The sequence below is a fragment of the Jaculus jaculus genome, chromosome 12, assembly GCF_020740685.1.
Source record: "Jaculus jaculus isolate mJacJac1 chromosome 12, mJacJac1.mat.Y.cur, whole genome shotgun sequence".
Lineage (NCBI taxonomy): Eukaryota > Metazoa > Chordata > Mammalia > Rodentia > Dipodidae > Jaculus > Jaculus jaculus.
The window spans coordinates 17,668,103-17,686,596 of record NC_059113.1 but is presented as its reverse complement, the minus strand read 5'-3'; the positions used below and the strand labels follow the sequence as shown (position 1 = coordinate 17,686,596).

The 18,494-nt window shown below is 46.4% G+C and overlaps 1 protein-coding gene across 4 annotated transcripts in view; it reads right to left on the bottom strand.

Annotated features, from left to right (window-relative positions):
• The window catches only part of Ptk2b (protein tyrosine kinase 2 beta), a 151,426-nt gene that overhangs the window by 72,921 nt on the left and 60,011 nt on the right, over positions 1-18,494 (bottom strand). The gene's annotated exons all lie outside the window — the stretch shown is intronic.

Below are 18,494 nucleotides of genomic sequence, written 5' to 3'. Positions count from 1 at the left end.
CCCCAGGTGGCAACCACCAAACTCTAAGACCAACGACGTGATGCTTTCTCAGATTTCTTCAAACTCCCCATAAAAGCATCCAGCTTCCTCCTCCACGGGCTGCAGAATGCAGAAGCAGGTAGCAAAAACGCCCAGGTTTGAAATCTACGCTTGGACTTGGATTTCCCAAGCATGTGAACTCTCTCTTCTGGGAGCCCTAGCTCCCTCCCGTTTCTCCCCCTCGCACCCCCACCCCCAGTTCCCAGGCAGGGGGCTCACACTTTGCAAACGCAGCTGTGAGAGGAGACGGCCGCACTGTGGTTCCAAGACACAGGAGAGCAGGAAAAGCAAGGAGTGAGACAGAGAAAAATAGCAGGAGAGCAATAGGGACAAGGGGAGAAAGCTGAGAAGAAGGAGAATTGGAGAATAGGATCTGAAGTAAAGTAGATAACAGAAGACAAGAAAGGGCCCAGGTGTGGGGCCAGGCCATGGTCTACCCACAGCATCAGTACTAGCCAGAGTTTTCACTGTGAAAAGCAATTCGTCATCATAGTCAGGATGCTCCCGGGAACATTGCACTCTGCCCTCCATTGCCCAGCATGGAAGGTCAGTCTTCAGAGTGGCATGGGGCTGGTCTGGGCTCCTATAAGATTCAGCCAGTACTGATACCAGCCTGGCTTGGCATAGAGGTAGACTCTAAGAACCTTTGAGATCTATCTATAGTTCACCCCGAATCTCAGCAATGCTGGTCGTGGCCTGCGGATGGCTCACCCCCTGAGCATCTAATGCAGGGAATGATGAAAAAGAGTTGAGGGAAGTTATAACTCTGGGCTGGTGATGCCAACTGAGGCTCACATGGGGTCATCAATATACGTCCACACCCTGCTCTCATCTCTGCCTCTGAGTCAGTCTATCGTGAAGTCTGAAAACTGGCACATTACAAGATTTCTCAGGATTTTTCTAATATTCAGCCTGAAGCCAAGTGTGATGGTTCACACCTATAACCCCAGCACTTGGGAGGCTGAGGCAGAAGGATTGCTGTGAGTTCCCAGCTATCCTGGGCCACACAGGGAAATGTTTTTAGTGTCACAAAACCAAAAACATCCAGCTTGTTTAGAATGAGATGGCTCTGATCCTGAAACCCATCCTTTTAGGCAAAAGAGCTTCCTTCTCATAAGAGACTGGAATTTCACAGGGGCAATACCTAGACCAAGAGTCAGAGGCTAAATGATGGACCGACATTGTTAAAAATACAAATATGCCATCAAATATTTCAGAAGATGTAATGCAGCCTATGTTTATTTATTTATTCATGTTATGACAGAAACTAGCTTGTAGTCCTTTACTTTTAAAGTAAATGTGTATTGTGAAGACACAAAAGAGATGCTGTAAGGATGTGGGAGGAAGCAGGGTGTGTCCTTTAGGTCAGAGGCACCCAGGCCCAGAGCTCACAGGGGCAGCCACAGCTTATAGAACAAGACCAATGGAGAGCAGGTAAGAGCCCTTGCTGAGCAAGCATGCGTTCCATGCCCAGCAGTGACGTAAAACACCGGGCATGACAGTGCACGCAGAAAACCCTAACAGCGAGGAGGGGATGCAGGCAAGAGGAGAGCTGGGCTCTTCAGTTAGCCAGTCTACGAAACAAACAAACGAGCAAACAAGGGGTCAGTGACAGACTCTGTTTCAGGGAAGTAAGATGGAAGAGTCACCGAGGAAGACACCTGATGTTTTCCTCTGGCCTGTGAACCTGAGATACACACACACACACACACACACACACACACACACACCTACGCAACCTATATTATACAAAAATGTTCCACTTACTTTATTGAAGACGCTAGTATGTGTGTGTTCTAGAAGCATATTTGCATTTATCTACCATATCGATCAGTATATACAGTCAATCTATCCACGTATCTATAGGTAGATCTATCCATCCACCTATGCAAGCATCTTGAAAATAGTGCCCACACTGTTTTCAACAAACATCTTACCGCATGTTCCCTGTGCCCCAGTGCTCTGCTCTGGGGTGGAGACGTATCTTGGTTCTCCCTGACACTGAATCTAGGGGAAGTTGCTTGAGAGGTAAGCCCGGGAAATAGCATGGGAGAATGAGGAGGATGCGACAGGGATGGACAACAGAAGAACAAAACAAAAGATGTATGGGTGAAGGATCACTTGAGCCAACCCGAGGAGCCTGAGCAGAACTCACCCTACCCAGAGGGGAGGGATCTGGGCTATTCACACTCTGTTTATCATTGTTATTGTGTATGTGTGTGTGCATGTGGTATATGCACATGTATGTACTGATGCGCATGCGCACACACACACACACACACACACACACACACCTGTGGAGGACCGAGAGGGACATTGGGTGGCTTTCTCTCTTTCACAGGCACAGAACTCCTCATTTAAAAAAATATTTTATTTTTATTTATTTACTTATTTATTTGTCAGAGAGAGAGAGGGAGAGAGAGGGAGAATGGGTGTGCCAGGGATTCCAGCTACTGCAAATGTACTCCAGACATGTGTGCCTCCTTGTGCATCTGGCTGGGTTCTGGGGATTCAAACCTAGGTCCTGTAGCTTTTGCAAATACCTTAACTGCTAAGCCATCCCTCCAGCCCAGAACTCCTCATTTTCCAGCTAGAGTGGCTGACCAGGAAGCCTCAGGGATTCTCTTGTCTCTGCCCACCTCAGTGCTGGCATTACAGGCCTATGTAGCTATGCCTACCTTTCTACATGGGTGCTGGGGTTTAGCTCAACTCCTCAAGCTTTTTTAAAAAAATTTTTTTGTTTATTCTTTTTATTTATTTATTTGAGAATGACAGAGAAAGAGGCAGGTAGAGAGAGAGAGAGTGAATGGGCATGCCAGGGCTTCCAGCCACTGCAGATGAACTCCAGATGCGTGCGCCCCCTTATGCATCTGGCTAATGTGGGTCCTGGGGAGTTGAGACTCGAACCGGGGTCCTTAGGCTTCACAGGCAAGCGCTTAACCACTAAGCCATCTCTCTAGCCCCTCCTCAAGCTTTTATAGCAAGTGCTCTTGCCCTCTGCGCCCTTTCTCCATGCCTTCTCATGCTTATTCTTATTTCCGGCCAGTTTTTCACAAGGGAGACTGGGAAAGCCCTCGGGCTGAGAGACAGTGCTGGGGAGTAAGGCCAAGGGGTGCCAGAGGGGCCAGCAACGCTGCCTTGATATGTGAGGATGTGAGAGGGTACCTTGTCCTTTAAGGGCATACACTCTAGGCAGGAACACAGACAGTACACACCCTGGGAAGTATCCCACATGCTGTTCCCCAGCTTTCGGATCTCCTGTGTCCACTGAGTCCAGTAACCCTGGGGTTGCTATTTGTATGAGCCGCCAGGGCCTAGGTGGGGCAAGGGGCTTAGGGATGAGACCTTCAGGGGCTTCTGAGCCTGAGCCAGTTGCTGCGGCCCATGGTATAACAAAAGCCAGTGCTTTTCAACTCAGGAAGCCAGGAGGAGGCAAAAAGATGAAACAATTATGCGGTGGACATAGTAGGCAGCAGCTGTTTTGGAAGATAGCTTCATAGTTTCTTAACAAAACTAAACATGCTTTTGCAATCAAGGAACAGGGCCCCCAGGCTGGAGAGATGGCCAAGTGGTTCAGCGCTTGCCTGTGAAGCCTAAGGACCCTGGTTCAAGGCTCGATTCCCCAGGACCCACGTTAGCCCGATGCACAAGGGGGCACACACATCTGGAGTTTGTTTTCAGTGGCTGGAGGCCTTGGCACGCCCATTCTCTGTATCTGCTTCTTCCTCTCTCTGTCTGTTGCTCTCAAATAAATAAATAACAAAAAATAAAAAAAAGAAGCAGGCCCCTTTGGTATTTGCCCAAGGAAGCTAAAACTATCTCTACACAAAAACCTGCTCATGGATGTTTATGACAACCTTATTCATAACTGCCAAAGGGTGGAAGCAGCCAAGATGTCCTTCAGGAGGTGAATGGGACACCAAACTATGGCGCATCTGAAATATACTGAAATTGTATTTGGCACTAAAATAAGTTGCCAAGACATGGAAAACTTTAAGTGGATATTTTTCAAGCAAAAGAAGCCAATCAGAAATGACTACATATTGAGTGCTTCCAATCCTGTGACAGTCTGGGAAAAAAAGCACAAGTATGGAGCTAATAAAAGGGGCAGTGATTGGCATTGCAGAAGGGCAGATGGACACATGGAGATTATGTTTAAGGCAGAGAAACTATTCACCATGATGCCATAATGGTCTTTGTATGTCCATCCAAACTTGTAGAAGGTACAACATCAAGTGTGAACTCAAATGTACAGACAAGGCAACGACGGTTTGCCAAAGCACCTTCGTCAACTCTGGTGTGAACTGTTGATAATGGAGGAGGCTGAGCATGAGAGGATGGGGCCATAGGGGAGCTCTCCACACTTTGTCCCCAGTTCTGCTGTGAACTTAAAACTCTTATAAAAAAAGACTATCAGTGACTAAAGCATAGGGCTGTAGGGATGGCTCAGTAGTTAAGTGTGTTTGCTTGCAAAGCCTCACAGCTCAGGTTCGATTCCCCAGTACCCACATAAAGCCAGATGCACAAAGCGGAAGCACGTGTCTGGAATTCATTTACAGTGTCTGGAGTTTGCAGAGGCAGGAGGCCCTGGTGTGTCCATTTTATCTCTCTCTTCCTCTTTCTATCCTCTCTCTCGTATAAATGATTACTTTAAAAAAAAAAAAAAAGACAGAGCAGAACAAGGAAAAGCCACAATCCACGTCACACAACCTGGTCCGCCTGACAATCAAGGCTGCCTCCCAGCCTGACTGAGCCATGACTAGCTCAGCAAGGAGCCAGCCCCATCCTGGCTCTGAGCAAATATGAATAGGCAACATCTGGGTACACGCAGCTCATACAGCCTGACTAGTCAGGCGGCACCTCTGTGCCCGGAGGGTACTTCTTTCTTGATCAGCTTCTCCTGATCCAGCAGTCACAGCAGCCCACAGGAAGACATATCTAGGCAAAGTGATTTCAGTCACACAGAAACGTCCTCTTCCCAGGCTGATGCCAGCCCCTCCATTCTGCATTTAGCCCCGGGGGAAAGTTCACATTTGTAACAACTGCTGTGGTGAAGGGCTCTAAAAATGACTACAACCGAGAATCTTAAAAAGAAGCACAAGTGTTTTGCCTAATGATCCTGAGAAGAAGGCAGGATTAAAGGAGTCCATTTTACAAATAGGAAAACATGCCCAAGAAGGGTTAGGCTATTTGGTCAAGGCTCCACATTTGTTAAGAAGCCGAGTTGGAGGCTGGAGAGATGGTTTAGTGGTTAAGTGCTTGCCTGTGAAGCCTAAGGAGCCCGGTTCAAGGCTTGATTCCCCAGGACCCACGTTAGCCAAATGCACAAGGGGGTACATGTGTCTGGAGTTTGTTTGCAGTGGCTGGAAGCCCTGGTGCGCCCATTCTCCCTCCCTCCCTCCCTCTCTTTCTCTTTCTCTCTCTCTCTCTCTCTCTCTCTCTCTCTCTCTCTCTCTCTCTCTCTCTCCTGCTCTCAAATAAATAAATAAACAAATTTTTTTTAAAAAAAGAAGCTGAGCTGGGACTCAGGAGAGGGCTCAGTGGGTCAAAGCAGCGTAAGTATGGGGACCTGAGCTTGGATCTCCGTCCCCAACATTAAAATGCTGGTCATCATCATAAGAGGAGAAAAAGATCATGGCATCAAAATAAAAGAGAGACTAATTGAGATGGGGAGGGGATATGATGGAGAATGGAATTTCAAAGGGGAAAGGGAGGGAGGGTATTACCATGGGATATTTTTTATAATCATGGAAAATGTTAATAAAAATTGAGGAAAAAAAATGCTGGTCATGGTGGTGCAAGCCTGCAATCCCAGTGCTAGGGAAATCGAAAAGAAAAGTCCTCAGGGCTGGCTGGCTAGTTTGCCTAGCCTAATCTATAAGCTCCAGGCTCAGTGAGAGACCCTGCCTCAAAAAAAAAAGTGGGGGCGGTTGGGGAGATGACGCAGTGGATCACCCACTTGCCTCACAACTCCAAGAATCCAGTTCAGCAAGTCTACCCCACTAGTTTGCCTCAGGAGTCCCCTGTCGCTTCCTCTTGAGAACTGGGATTATAGGAGGCTGTGTAGGCGTTGGGAATCCCATCTCAGGATCTCACACTTGCCCAGGAACTGCTTAACTGACAACACCATCTCCCCAACCTCCAGAATTTTTTTTTTTTTTTGATATAGGATTTCAATCTAGCCCAGTCTGACCTGGAATTCACTGTGTAATCTCAGGCTGCCCCCCAACTCTTGACGATCCTCCTATCTCTGCTCCAGAGTGTTGGGGTTAAAGGCGTGTGCTACCATGCCCAACCAGATCATTTTTTTAAATTAAAACAATCTCTAAGCGATCAAATAATGTAATTTTTCCCTCTCAGCCTCACTTTCTCCACATAGGAAATAGGGACAATACGATTTTCCTTCTGGAAGATCTGTGAAGATGAAGTGAAAAAATAACTGGAAGTTTACCATCAGCAATATAGCATGGCCCAGATGGCTCAGCAGTTAAGGTGCTCTCCTGAGAAGCCTAAGGGTACAGGTTCTTTTCCCCAGAACCCATGTAAGCCAGATGCCCATGGTGGCACATGTGTCTGGAGTTCATTTGCAAAGGGAAAAGATTCTGGCATGCCCATTCTCTCTCTGTCCCTCAAATAAATAAAAATATATTTTTTAAAGGCTTTCTCAGGCTGGAGAGATGGCTTAGAGGTTAAGCACTTGCCTGTGAAGCCTAAGGACCCCGGTTCGAGGCTCAGTTCCCCAGAACCCACATTAGCCAGATGCACAAGGCGGCGCATGCATCTAGAGTTCGTTTGCAGTGGCTGGAGGCCCTGGCACGCCCATTCTTTCTCTCTCTCTATCTGCCTCTTTCTCTCTCTGTCTGTTACTCTCAAATATATAAATAAAAATGAGCAAAAAAAATTTAAAAAGGCTTTCTCATCACAGATTTGAAAACCCCCGTGTGACTACCTGCATCCCCATATTTTGTTCCTAGAGCCCATAGCTCTCGATTAGGGAAGATTCTAATTGTCAATATTTACTGATTTCCATGGTACAAATGTTCTCATCGTGGCTGACTTCAACATCACTAAGTTAGGAGGGGGTAAGACCCACCCTTTAGGAAGCTCATCTTCCATTCCTGACAAGGGAACTTGCCTGCTCCTCCATGTTTTGCCTGATCATTGGAATTTCTCACAATTACCCCTTAGTCTGACAAGTCCTCTGACCCTCAGCTTGTGAGCCAAAAAAGTCCAGACCTCCTTCCTGGCTCTCCAGTCCTGGCCACTGCTTGTCCCTGTGTCCTGGTCTGCCTCAGCCCCTTCAAGTGGCGTCAGAGGTTCGTGCATGCCCTGGCACCAGCGAAAACCCTCGCCCTCAGCCAGCCGCGGCTCCAGATTACCCTCCAGTCGCCAGATCTGCCCACGCCAGTCAAAGAATAACAAACATGAGGAAATGAGCCCAAATTAAAACAGGAAACATTTTGATTGGCTATAAGAACTTCTTGGCCCAAACCTGCGAATATTCAAGGAGGCTGTTCAATGTCTGAGTACCTAAACATCTCCGGGAAGAAAATAAATTATGCTCTTCCTGAATGGCAAGACATTTACCTGCCTGGTCATTTGGCAAGGGGGGGGCGGGGGGGGGAACCAGAAGCATCGTGGATGATTTCAACATCACTAAGTTGGATCACAGAAGCAAGATTTTAGTCCCTTGGAGATGATGCTGTTTGTCACCATATCTAGCACCTTGTTCCCAGCCTGGGAGGATGTTAAGGGGATGGCATCTCAGGAAAAGACGTGGTAGACATTCCTCTCATTGGACATATACTGCATGCCAGGGTGTTTACGTAATAATCTGATTTCCCAGAAAAATTCTACAGATGGGCAATAGCAGCTTTGTGTTCCAAGAGAGGAAATTGAGGCTTATAGATATCATCTTGTCCAGATCAGAGGGACAATCAGCAGAGACTTGAGACTTCCAAAATCCGTGGTGAATAATGTCCTAGTGGTGTGGCATGGCCACCCTGAGGATATGGCTTTGAAACTTGGGTTTGAATGAGTCAAATGTGTGAGCCTGCTTTTCTCTGACATCATGCCTGCTGCCCTTCTGACTAATGCCAGTGACCAGTTTCGGCAGGCAGTGTCGTGACTCTGCCATGGTCAGAGTTAGTGCCACAGACAGGAGATGTAGTTTGGATGGTCAGAGTTTCCAAACAGTGGTTGGTAGATTGACAGAAGCCTTGATGATGTTTCCACGTGTCTACAGCAAAATGGGAAAGACAAAGATAACGCAGAGATTTTTATCATAAAGCTTGCCGCATTCAATTTTGTTTCTTGTTTTGTTTTGTCGAGACAGGGTCTCATGTAGTCCAGGCTGGCCTTGAACTCACTGTATAGCTGAGGATGACCCTAACCTTGAACTCTTCATCCTTCTCCCTCGTCTCCCAATTGCTGGGATTACAGGTGTACTACCACACTTTTGTTTTTGTCTTGTTTTGCTGTGTTTTGAGGCAGGATCTCTCTCTCAGTGGCACAGGCTGGCCGTAAATTTGTAATAATCCCCTGCCTTAGTCTCTTGAGTGCAGGGATACAGGCGTGAGCCACCATACCTGGGGTTCAGTGTATTTGATTTGAATACATTTTATTTTACTTTAACATTATGTACCTTTTCTCAGATTTACTTATGAAATGACAACAATAATTTCTGTCAAGTTTGGCCTCAGGTCTTTGCAACGTTTCAGCTATGTAATAAACAAGCTGACACTTTGTAGACCTCAGTTTCCTCCCTTGGGACACGAGGCAAATGTTACCTACCTGGGAAATCTTTCTGAAGCATCAGAGGTTACTTCTGTAAAGTCCCTGGCATGTTCATTTTTTTTAAATGCCCATGAGTCGACCAAAGAAAGAACTGGAAACCCGCCAGGCATGGTGGTACATGCCTTTAATCCCAGCACTAGGGAGGCAGAGGTAGGAGGATTGCTGTGAGTGTGATACTACATAGTGAATTCCAGGACAGCCTGGGCTAGAGTGAGACCCTACCTTGAAAACCAAAGAGACAGAGAGAGAGAGAGAGAGAGAGAGAGAGAGGGAGGGAGGGAGGGAACTGGAAACCTAACAGCATTCAAGGCCCTCTTTTTTTCTCATGCCTATATGTATATGGTATGTGTACATGTGTGTTTGAACATGTGTGGGCACAGGTGTACATGAGTCTGTGTGTGTGTGTCTGTGTATAGGCCCATGTTAGTGCGTTTACGTATGCGTGCACGTGGAGGCTAGTTGTTGATGTCAGGGTCTTCCCTGATCAGTCTCCATGCTATTTCACTGAGGCGGCATCTCTCACTTGAACCCAGAGTTCATCAGTCTGGCTAGTCTAGCTAGCCAGCTTGCTCCAGCAATCCCACCTCAGTATCTCAATTTACTGAGATGACAGAGCAGTCCCCACGCCTGGCATTTACGTAGGTGTTGGGGATCCGAACTATGGTCAAGGCTATCTTTCAAAATCCCACCTCGGCCTGTAAGTGTAGTGCCAAGTGGTCTACTCCTGGGAGGTGGCCTTTCTGCCAAGACCACCTTCCTCCTTCCTCCTGCCCTCCTGGAAAGGTCACCTGAACCCCCCCCCCCCCAGCTCCTGTTTTGTTCACACAGCCCCCTGGCCTGGCCTGAGATCACCAGAAGCATAGTCAACACAAGGAGTCTCCACAGCAGACGGGAGCCCCACAAGTCCAGCAGAAGTGGGAATGTCACGAGAGGCACACTTTATTTCCACTCTGCCTCTGAGTCACTTCCCCTGGTCATTTCCACATCAACAAAATGGGGAACACAGGCCTTTCCTATCACAGAGGCCTGCTGGGCATAGCCACTTTACTAAATGACCTTGCAATCTTGGGGAGCTCATTCCTGTATTTCTGGGCACAGCTGGGCCTCACTGGCTCCACGCTGGCCACCCTCCTCGGCCCTTTCAGCCTCCAGGACCCATAGGGCCAGCATTCTGCAGCTCTGGGACAGTCAGCCTGTCATTTGGTTAATCCCTTCCCTCCTCTTCAAGCTTGCCTCCCTATTACCTTGCAAAGAAATGAGCTACAGAGGTTGTGGATATTGCAAGCCATAATTCAGTGTAATTCAAAAGGCATTCGTTGAGACTCTACCACATTTTCAGCTCTCCACCCCCACATCCATTACCCACTTGGAGCCATTCTGTTGCCAGCACTTGCCCACCCAAAAAAAAAAAAAAAAAAGCACTGGCTTTTGGGGAGAAGGTGCAGCATGCATACAGTACTGAACCTTCCTTGTTAAGGGAAGCTCAAGGTCAGCTAACCAATTTCATCTTCCTTTTATTGTATTTCTGGGTTCCATTGCTTTCTAGACCCTTCAAAAAGTCACAATCCCTGGGCTGAGAAGAAGCTTCTCTCCTTCCTTTAGTCTTTCACCTTCCCTTGCTTGCTTCTTTCTATTCCTCTCTGTTTTCCCCTCTCTGCTGGAGCCGCACAGAGTTTAGAGATATGAAGACAAACAGTGACTCAAGTGCAGAAAAGAGGAAAAAGTCAACACAAGCCACTCACAGCTCATAGGCTCCAGAGGTCACTAAGCTGTGCGGCCAATCACCAAATAGGATGTGCTCCTGGGCTTCGGAAAGTGTGTTCTAGCAAGATCGGGGAACCCAGCGACATGATGCTGCGCTGGGGAAGAGAGAAGGTGAAGGGTCACCGGGAAACATGACTAGAAGGTGATAACATGCAGGAAAAGGAGCTTTATTTTAATAGAAAGCAGGTTTTCATTGCAAAACTATGAATCTGGACATGGAAGGACTCTGAGGCACAACACAGGAGGCAACTGGAGTGGCTAGGATAAAGGATGGTCAATGTTTCTCCACTGGCCAGCCAGGGGAGGTACGGGACCATATTTTGTAACACTGCCCACTTCTCGGGTCTCCACACATTTCCATCATGGATGTTTTCAATTATCAGTGTGACCATCTGGAAAGCAGATTTGGGGAGCAACGGGCACCATGGCTTGTGAGTGTTGATTCTTAGCCCACCTCCTGGGCAGTGTGAGATGTGGGACAAGAGGACACTTTTCAGGGTCACTGGTTGGCAGCCTGCCTCTGACCCTTTATGTTTCCCTGGTCCACTCAGTGGTCCCCCCCCCCCCCGGCCCGCAGTGCTACGAGCCAGCGAAGTGCCCACACAGGAAAGCTGGGGGTATTAAGATGTGTCCCTTCCTCCAAGGACCTTGTCACTCTCCAACCTCCCGAGAGTCAGCTGTGGCAGTCAGCTTCATGTTACTGGGACAAACATTCAGCCAGAAGCAACTTATGGGGGGAAAGGGGTTTATTTCAGGCTTACAAGTTCCAGGGGAACATGGCAGAAGAAGCTGGCTCACTTCTATATATCCAAGCAGATGACACCACCAACAGCCAGCACCCCAGCACCCCAAAACAGCCCAAGCAAGCAGAGGTCCAAACTTCCCTCCACACACCTTAGGGGCAGACTCAAGATCTATCCCCAAACACATGTTAGGGGAGGATTGATCTGCCCCCAGTGACATGCCTCATCCCCAGCAGGGTTCTGCCAAGATGCCAAGACTCAAGAGTCAAGCCTAAGTATATAGGGCCACACGTTCAAGCTACCACATCACTCTTTTCAAAAACCACTCTTTGGGCTGCAGAGATGGCGTAGCGGTTAAGCACTTGCCTGTGAAGCCTAAGGACCCCGGTTCGAGGCTCGGTTCCCCAGGTCCCACGTTAGCCAGATGCACAAGGGGGCGCACGCGTCTGGAGTTCGTTTGCAGAGGCTGGAAGCCCTGGCGCGCCCATTCTCTCTCTCTCCCTCTACCTGTCTTTCTCTCTGTGTCTGTCGCTCTCAAATAAATAAATAAAAAATTAAAAAAAAAAACCAAAAACTCTTTGTCCCCCTTAACCCCAGACTTCACTTCTCCAAAGCTTTTCCACTCAATCTACGCTCTCAGCTTTCACCTTTTCTCTCATCTTCCAAGTCCTGCAAATCTCCCGTCCCTCCCTGAGTGGTATACATCGGCTGTTGGGCAAGGCAACACAGGGCCGTGCCAACCAGTGCTTTCTTCGGTTCGGTGTTTGACCGAGTTCTCCCTCATATTCTTGAGAGAATAACGAGGAAGCTACATGAACATCTGAAGAATTCAAATGGCTTCTTCCAAGGCCTATTGATCAAATAAATGCCCATAATAACCTGTTGGGGGTCAATTGTTGATTTAATTGTCTGTGCCTGTGGTGGTTTCAATGTAAAGTGTCCCGCATAGCCTCGTGGCATTTGATTAAGCCCCACACCTGATACCCGGTGGGTGGCAATTTGGGAGGTGGAGCCTTACAGGACAAGGTGTGCCACTGGGGCTGGACCATGAAGTTTATTAGCCCAGCTCCAAGCCCAGTTCTGAGACTTCTTCCATCCAGAAAGGTGACATATTCCTGCTTTGCCATATTTTCCCAGCCAGGATGAAACCTCTCCTCAAAACCATAAACCTGAAATCAATCCTTCCCTCTCATAAGCTGCTTTTGGTGGGGCGTTTTGTCCCAGCAATGAGAATCTCACTGTAACACTGCCTTTTAACTCAACATTAAGGAGCTTATGACAGTCAAATGAGAAACATGAAATCAAACACAAGGTTGAGAGAGATTATGAGTCTAACCACAGATCAAAAAAAAAAAAGGGAGTCCAGAAATGTGTTCTTCTTATTTTCTGTGTGTGTGTGTGTGTGTGTGTGTGTGTGTGTGTGTGTATGGGCATATGGAGGCCAGAGGTCAATACTAGGGGTCAGAGGTTAATACTGGGAGTGTTTTTAGTTACTCATCACCTTATTGTTTGATTCAAGGTCACTTGCTGAACCTAGAGGTCACTTCTTTGGCTAAACTAGCTAGGTCGTGAGCCTTGGGGATTCCCTACCTCTGCCTCCACAATACTGGGATTACAGGTGGGCACCACTACACCTGGCACTTTATGTAGTTGCTAAGGATCTGAACCCAGGTGCCCAGGCTTCTGTGGCAGGTGCTTTGCCCACTGAGCCACCTCTCTAGTCCTGTGGGTTTTTTTTTTTAATAGAGAAATAAAATGTAGTTGGACATAGTGGCACATGATTGTAATCTCAGCACTCATGAGGCAGAGGCAAGAGGATAGTGAGTTTGAAGCCGGCTCTGGCTGTAAAGCAAAACCCTGCCTTAACTAAATAAAAATAAATAAATATTGTCACCTAATCTAGGATGAGGAAGATGTGGTTTAGCAGCACCATGGGTTGAAAACTAAAGTTGAAACTAACTATAAACTCACTGTTAGTCACAGTGATATTGTGGCTGCCAATAAAAAGTTAATGCAGAATATATATATATATATATATATATATATATATATATATATATATATATATATATATATATACACACACACACACACACACACACACATACATGTGTCTCCCTAAAAGAAATCCCCTGATGTTGGTACACATTTGGCCATAGCTCAGCATGGCTCACTAAGGACCCCAAGGCTTGAAGGGCTGTGTTCTAGGACAAGGGACTTGGAACTGGGAGTCTGAGGACACTGACACAGGGTACCTGGGTGCAGAGCCCCAAGACCAAGAGAGAAGCAGGACTTGGGAAGGCACAATGGAGTGTTGCTTTAAGAGATGGGTCATGTGACAGGAGGGAGGTCAAAGGATCTCTACATGTGCATACAGGCATCCATCAATATCTGCAAGACACTGACCGGAGGGCCTTTCAGATGCCACAATCCACGGAGGTTCCTGCCTTTGTATAAGACAGTATCGACTTGCATCTGGCCGTATGCCCACCCTCCTGTGTCCTTTATACCATCTCTAGGCAACTTTCACGTAATATAATGCAATGCTACGTAAGCAGTTATTTTGCACTGTGATTTGGGAACGGGTGACAAAGAGTCTTATACGTTCAGAACAGATGCAATTTCAGGTTCTTATCACTCTTTGATTCATAAATCCTTGGAAAACCCTCTGGATTACATACATACAGTCTACCTTTATCCTGTTGGTGGCCTTACCACTTTGCTAATGTCCCCCAAGGTGGATATGTCCCCCAGGATTTGGATGAGGAAAAGTGATAGCCAAGCTATCTAAGGCTCCCCTTTCTTAACAGGCAGAGGCTGGACCAGAACTAGGATTGCTTCTATCCACCTGACAAACACAGCCCATACCATACACAGCCTAATTCCATCAGCAAGCCTGATGCTTTGAACTGTGTTCCCATATTAAGGACAGGCCAGATGCACAAGACTTTTATGGCATGAACCCTAGAATTCTGCTTGAACAAGAACTCCTTCTTCCCTGAAAGGAATGTAGTCTTTCAACACAGTCATATATATAATAATGATGGCTACACAAATCTTATTTAAGGTCTCTTATGTGATACAATTGATAAACAAAATAGCAAACAAAGAGAAAACTATTACTTCCTGCATGTGGCATTGTGCATGCATGTGTGTATACATGTTTATATGTACATAGGCCCACATATGTGCAAGTACATGCACATGTGTAGGTGTGTGCATGTGGAGACCATAGGTTAATGTCAACTGTCTTCCTCTATCATTTCTTCACTTTATTTTTATGAGACAGGGTCCCTCACTGATCTTGGAGCTCACTAACTTGGCTCGGCAGCAATTTCTGGGGCTCTGCCTGTCTCCTTCTCCCCAGTGCTGGGATTACGGGCATGTGCCACTATGCACAGCAGTTTACATGGATGCTGGGGATCTAAGCCATCTACTAAACTATCTCTGCAGCCCTGTGACACATTTAATAAACAGAAAATGGAGGGCTGGAGGAATGGCTTAGTGGTTAAGGTATTTGTCTGCAAAGCCAAAGGACCCAGGTTCTATTCCCCAGACCCCACAATAGCCAGATACACAAGGGGGTGCACGCATCTGAAGTTCATTTGCAGTGGCTAGGGCCCTGGTGCACCCATTCATTTTTCTCTCTATATATCCCTCTTTCTCTGTCACATAAACAAATAAACAGAGGCTGGAGAGATAGCTTAGTGGTTAAGCGCTTGCCTGTGAAGCCTAAGGACATCTGTTCAAGGCTTCATTCTCCAGTACCCACGTAAGCCAGATGCAAAAGGTGGCGCATGCATCTGGAGTTTGTTTGCAGTGGCTGGGGCCCCTGATGTGCCCATCCTCTTTCTCTCTCTCTCCCCCTGCCTCTTTCCCTGTCTGTCTGTATGTCGCTCTCAAATAAATAAATAAAAATAAACAAAAAATTAAAAATAAGTGAAAATAAAATGTTTTTAAATGGAGATAAAATGAAAACTCAATTACTTAAAAAAAAACTAGAAAACAGAAACATAGAAGTAACAACATAAACGTCATCCTCCCCACCCATCACCACCTTAAAAACAGCAACACACCCCCTTGAATGAGCTTCTCTGCCTGCCAGGTTCCACCCTGCCAGCCGGCAAATCCAGTACACACCAAAAATCTGCTTTACGTAAACAGACATTAAAACCACTAAACAGCAAGGTGCCCCCATCTGTACACGGCAGCAACCGGCCTTCATTTTACTGTGAATTGAATAAAACAACAGTTTAGATGCCCCGTCAAGTGAGCAGGATGCCACCTGTGTGTGAATAGACTTGGGAAAGCAAAAATAGATGGGGAAATCCTCTGTGGTTAAAAATGCTAATGAAAACAATTTTACAGAAGCAACTACAAATGCATCACGTAAGCCAAGAGACCTAGAGAAGCAAAAGAATAAAATCTTATAGCTGGGCGTGGTGGCACACACCTTTAATCCCATAGCTCGGGAGGCAGAGGTAGGAGGATCACAGTGAGTTCCAGGCCACCCTGAGACTACATAGTGAATTCCAAGGGCTAGAATGAGACCCAACCACTTAAAAAAATAATAATTAAAATCTTACATTTATGGGGTGATAATGAAACAGTATGGTTGCCACTTCTCTCAGAACTGGCTTTCTCCTTAGGTGGGGGATGGGGAGTTACTACTGTTGTTTGGTAAATGGATATATTATGCCCACCAAATTCCCTCTAAACATTTATGCCCATATATTAATGCTACTCTCACTTTTAGTTAAAGAAGTTTCTCTTTTCAGGGTATACTCAAAGCTCATCAACGTGCTGAGAAGTGACAGTGGAGTGTTCCACTTTGTGAAACATCTCTACCACACCCTCCAAAGGCTTGGGAAACACTGCAGAAGAGGTGGCAAAAAAAAAAAAAATTAAAAATTGAGGGCTGAAGAGATGGCTTAAGGTGTTAGCCTACAAACCCAAAGAAAGGACCCAGGTTCAATTCTCCAAGACCCACGTAAGCCAGATGCACAAGGAGGCACATGCATCTGGAGTTCGTTAGCAGTGGCTAGAGGCCCTGACAGAACCATTCTCTCTCTGTCTCTTTCTCCCTCTCAAATAAATAAATAAAATATATTTTAAAAAACAAGGGCTGGAGAGATGGCTTAGCGGTTAAGCGCTTGCCTGTGAAGCCTAAGGACCCCAGTTCAAGGCTCGGTTCCCCAGGTCCCACGTTAGCCAGATGCACAAGGGGGCGCACGCGTCTGGAGTTCGTTTGCAGAGGCTGGAAGCCCTGGCGCGCCCATTCTCTCTCTTTCCCTCTATCTGTCTTTCTCTCTGTGCCTGTCGCTCTCTAATAAAATAAATAAATAAAAATTAAAAAAAAAAAAGTAAGGGAAGAGAAAGGAAGGGAGGAGGGTACTTAATAGGTTGGTATTGTATATATGTAAGTAGAATGATTGAGATGGGGAGGGGGATATGATGGAGAATGGAATTTCAAAGGGGAAAGTGGGGGGAGGGAGGGTATTACCATGGAATATTTTTTATAATCATGGAAAATGTTAATAAAAATTGAGAAAAAAATAATAAAAGTAAAAATAAAAAATTAAAAGAGATAACAGGAGGGGAAGAGTTTACAATGCTGTCTTGCCGACACAAAGTGGACTTGATATTGATGACCTCACTGTGGCTGATGCTACCTACACAAGACCTGCAAAATAGGAGGGAAAAATAATAACATCAAATAGAAGAGAGGCTAGTTGGAAAGAAGAAGATATTCAGTGGAGGGGTGATTCAAGAGGGGTAAATTTGAGGATGATGGGAGGGAATTATGATCAGGATATATTGTGTATGGAGACTGCCAATTTATAAGATTTTCTTTACAAAACAACAGCAACAAAAAACTGGCCATGCACGGTGGTGCAAGCCTTTAATCCCACCACTTGGGAGGCAGAGGTAGGAAGATCTTGGAGAGTTCAAGGCTACCCTGAGACTACATAGTGGATTCCACGACAGCCTGAGCTAAAGTGAGACAACCCTACCTAGAAAAACCGAAAGGAAAAAATAAAGTCTTTCTGAGAATAAGCTAAAATTCTGAAATAAGTGACATGCGTTAAGCCAGTCCCCCAACTTTGGCCAACATAAGCCACATGTCTAAGGTGAGGGAAGTGGGTCATTCACACAAAGATGCTCACAGGTGCATTATTTCCCACAGTGAAAGAACTAAAGTCATATCGCAGGGCTCAGAGAAGTGTTGCCAGGAAATCTAAGTAATATTGATGACAAACTCTGAAAAAATTATGAATAGTAGAACATGAGAAGATTTATATTAAAATACTAAGTGGCAGAGAATGGAATTTACATTCTGATTGCCACTACATAAAACATGTCCACATTTAGAATCATGCAGTTAAAAGATCTGAAGTTCTCTTCCTGCTATATTGGTTAGATGTATTTAAAAATATGTACCGTCTGTCCCACAAGGATGAAGCTGCACATCTGCCTCCAGCTCCCTCTCTCAGCGTGTGGCTTCCTGCATTCCCCACGCAGCCCACAGACAGTGAGTGGCCGGTCATCTGGCCACAAAGCTAGACTGCGCTGCACGTGGGGCTCTTCCATTTCCATTTCTGGATCCCATCCCAAACCAGGAGTGAGGTAAGTGGTACAGAGAAGCAATTGATAAATATCCCATTTGTCTGGTGCTAACTTTACTCTCCGTTAGAGAATCTGCTTCTCTTTTGCAGACAGACGCAGATCCTAAGGAGAGAACCAGCCCATCATACCTCAAAAGGGCCCCAGTGGGCTGGAGAGATGGCTTAGCGGTTAAGCGCTTGCCTGTGAAACCTAAGGACCCCGGTTCGAGGCTCGATTCCCCAGGACCCATGTTAGCCAGATGCACAAAGGGGCTCACGCGTCTGGAGTTCGTTTGCAGTGGCTGGAAGCCCTGGCACACCCATTCTCTCTCTCTATCCCTCTCTCTCAAATAAATAAAGAAACAACAACAACAAAAAGGGCCCCAGTGGAAACTAAGAACAATGGGCAAAACAAGCAAGGGTGCTGTTCTCTTGGTGAAACGGGTACCAGCACAAGGGTGAAGGGATTGACACAGAGAACAATCAACTCCTACCAAATCAGATATTAAGACCCAGAGGCCCCCATGACCTTATCACTGAAGCAGAA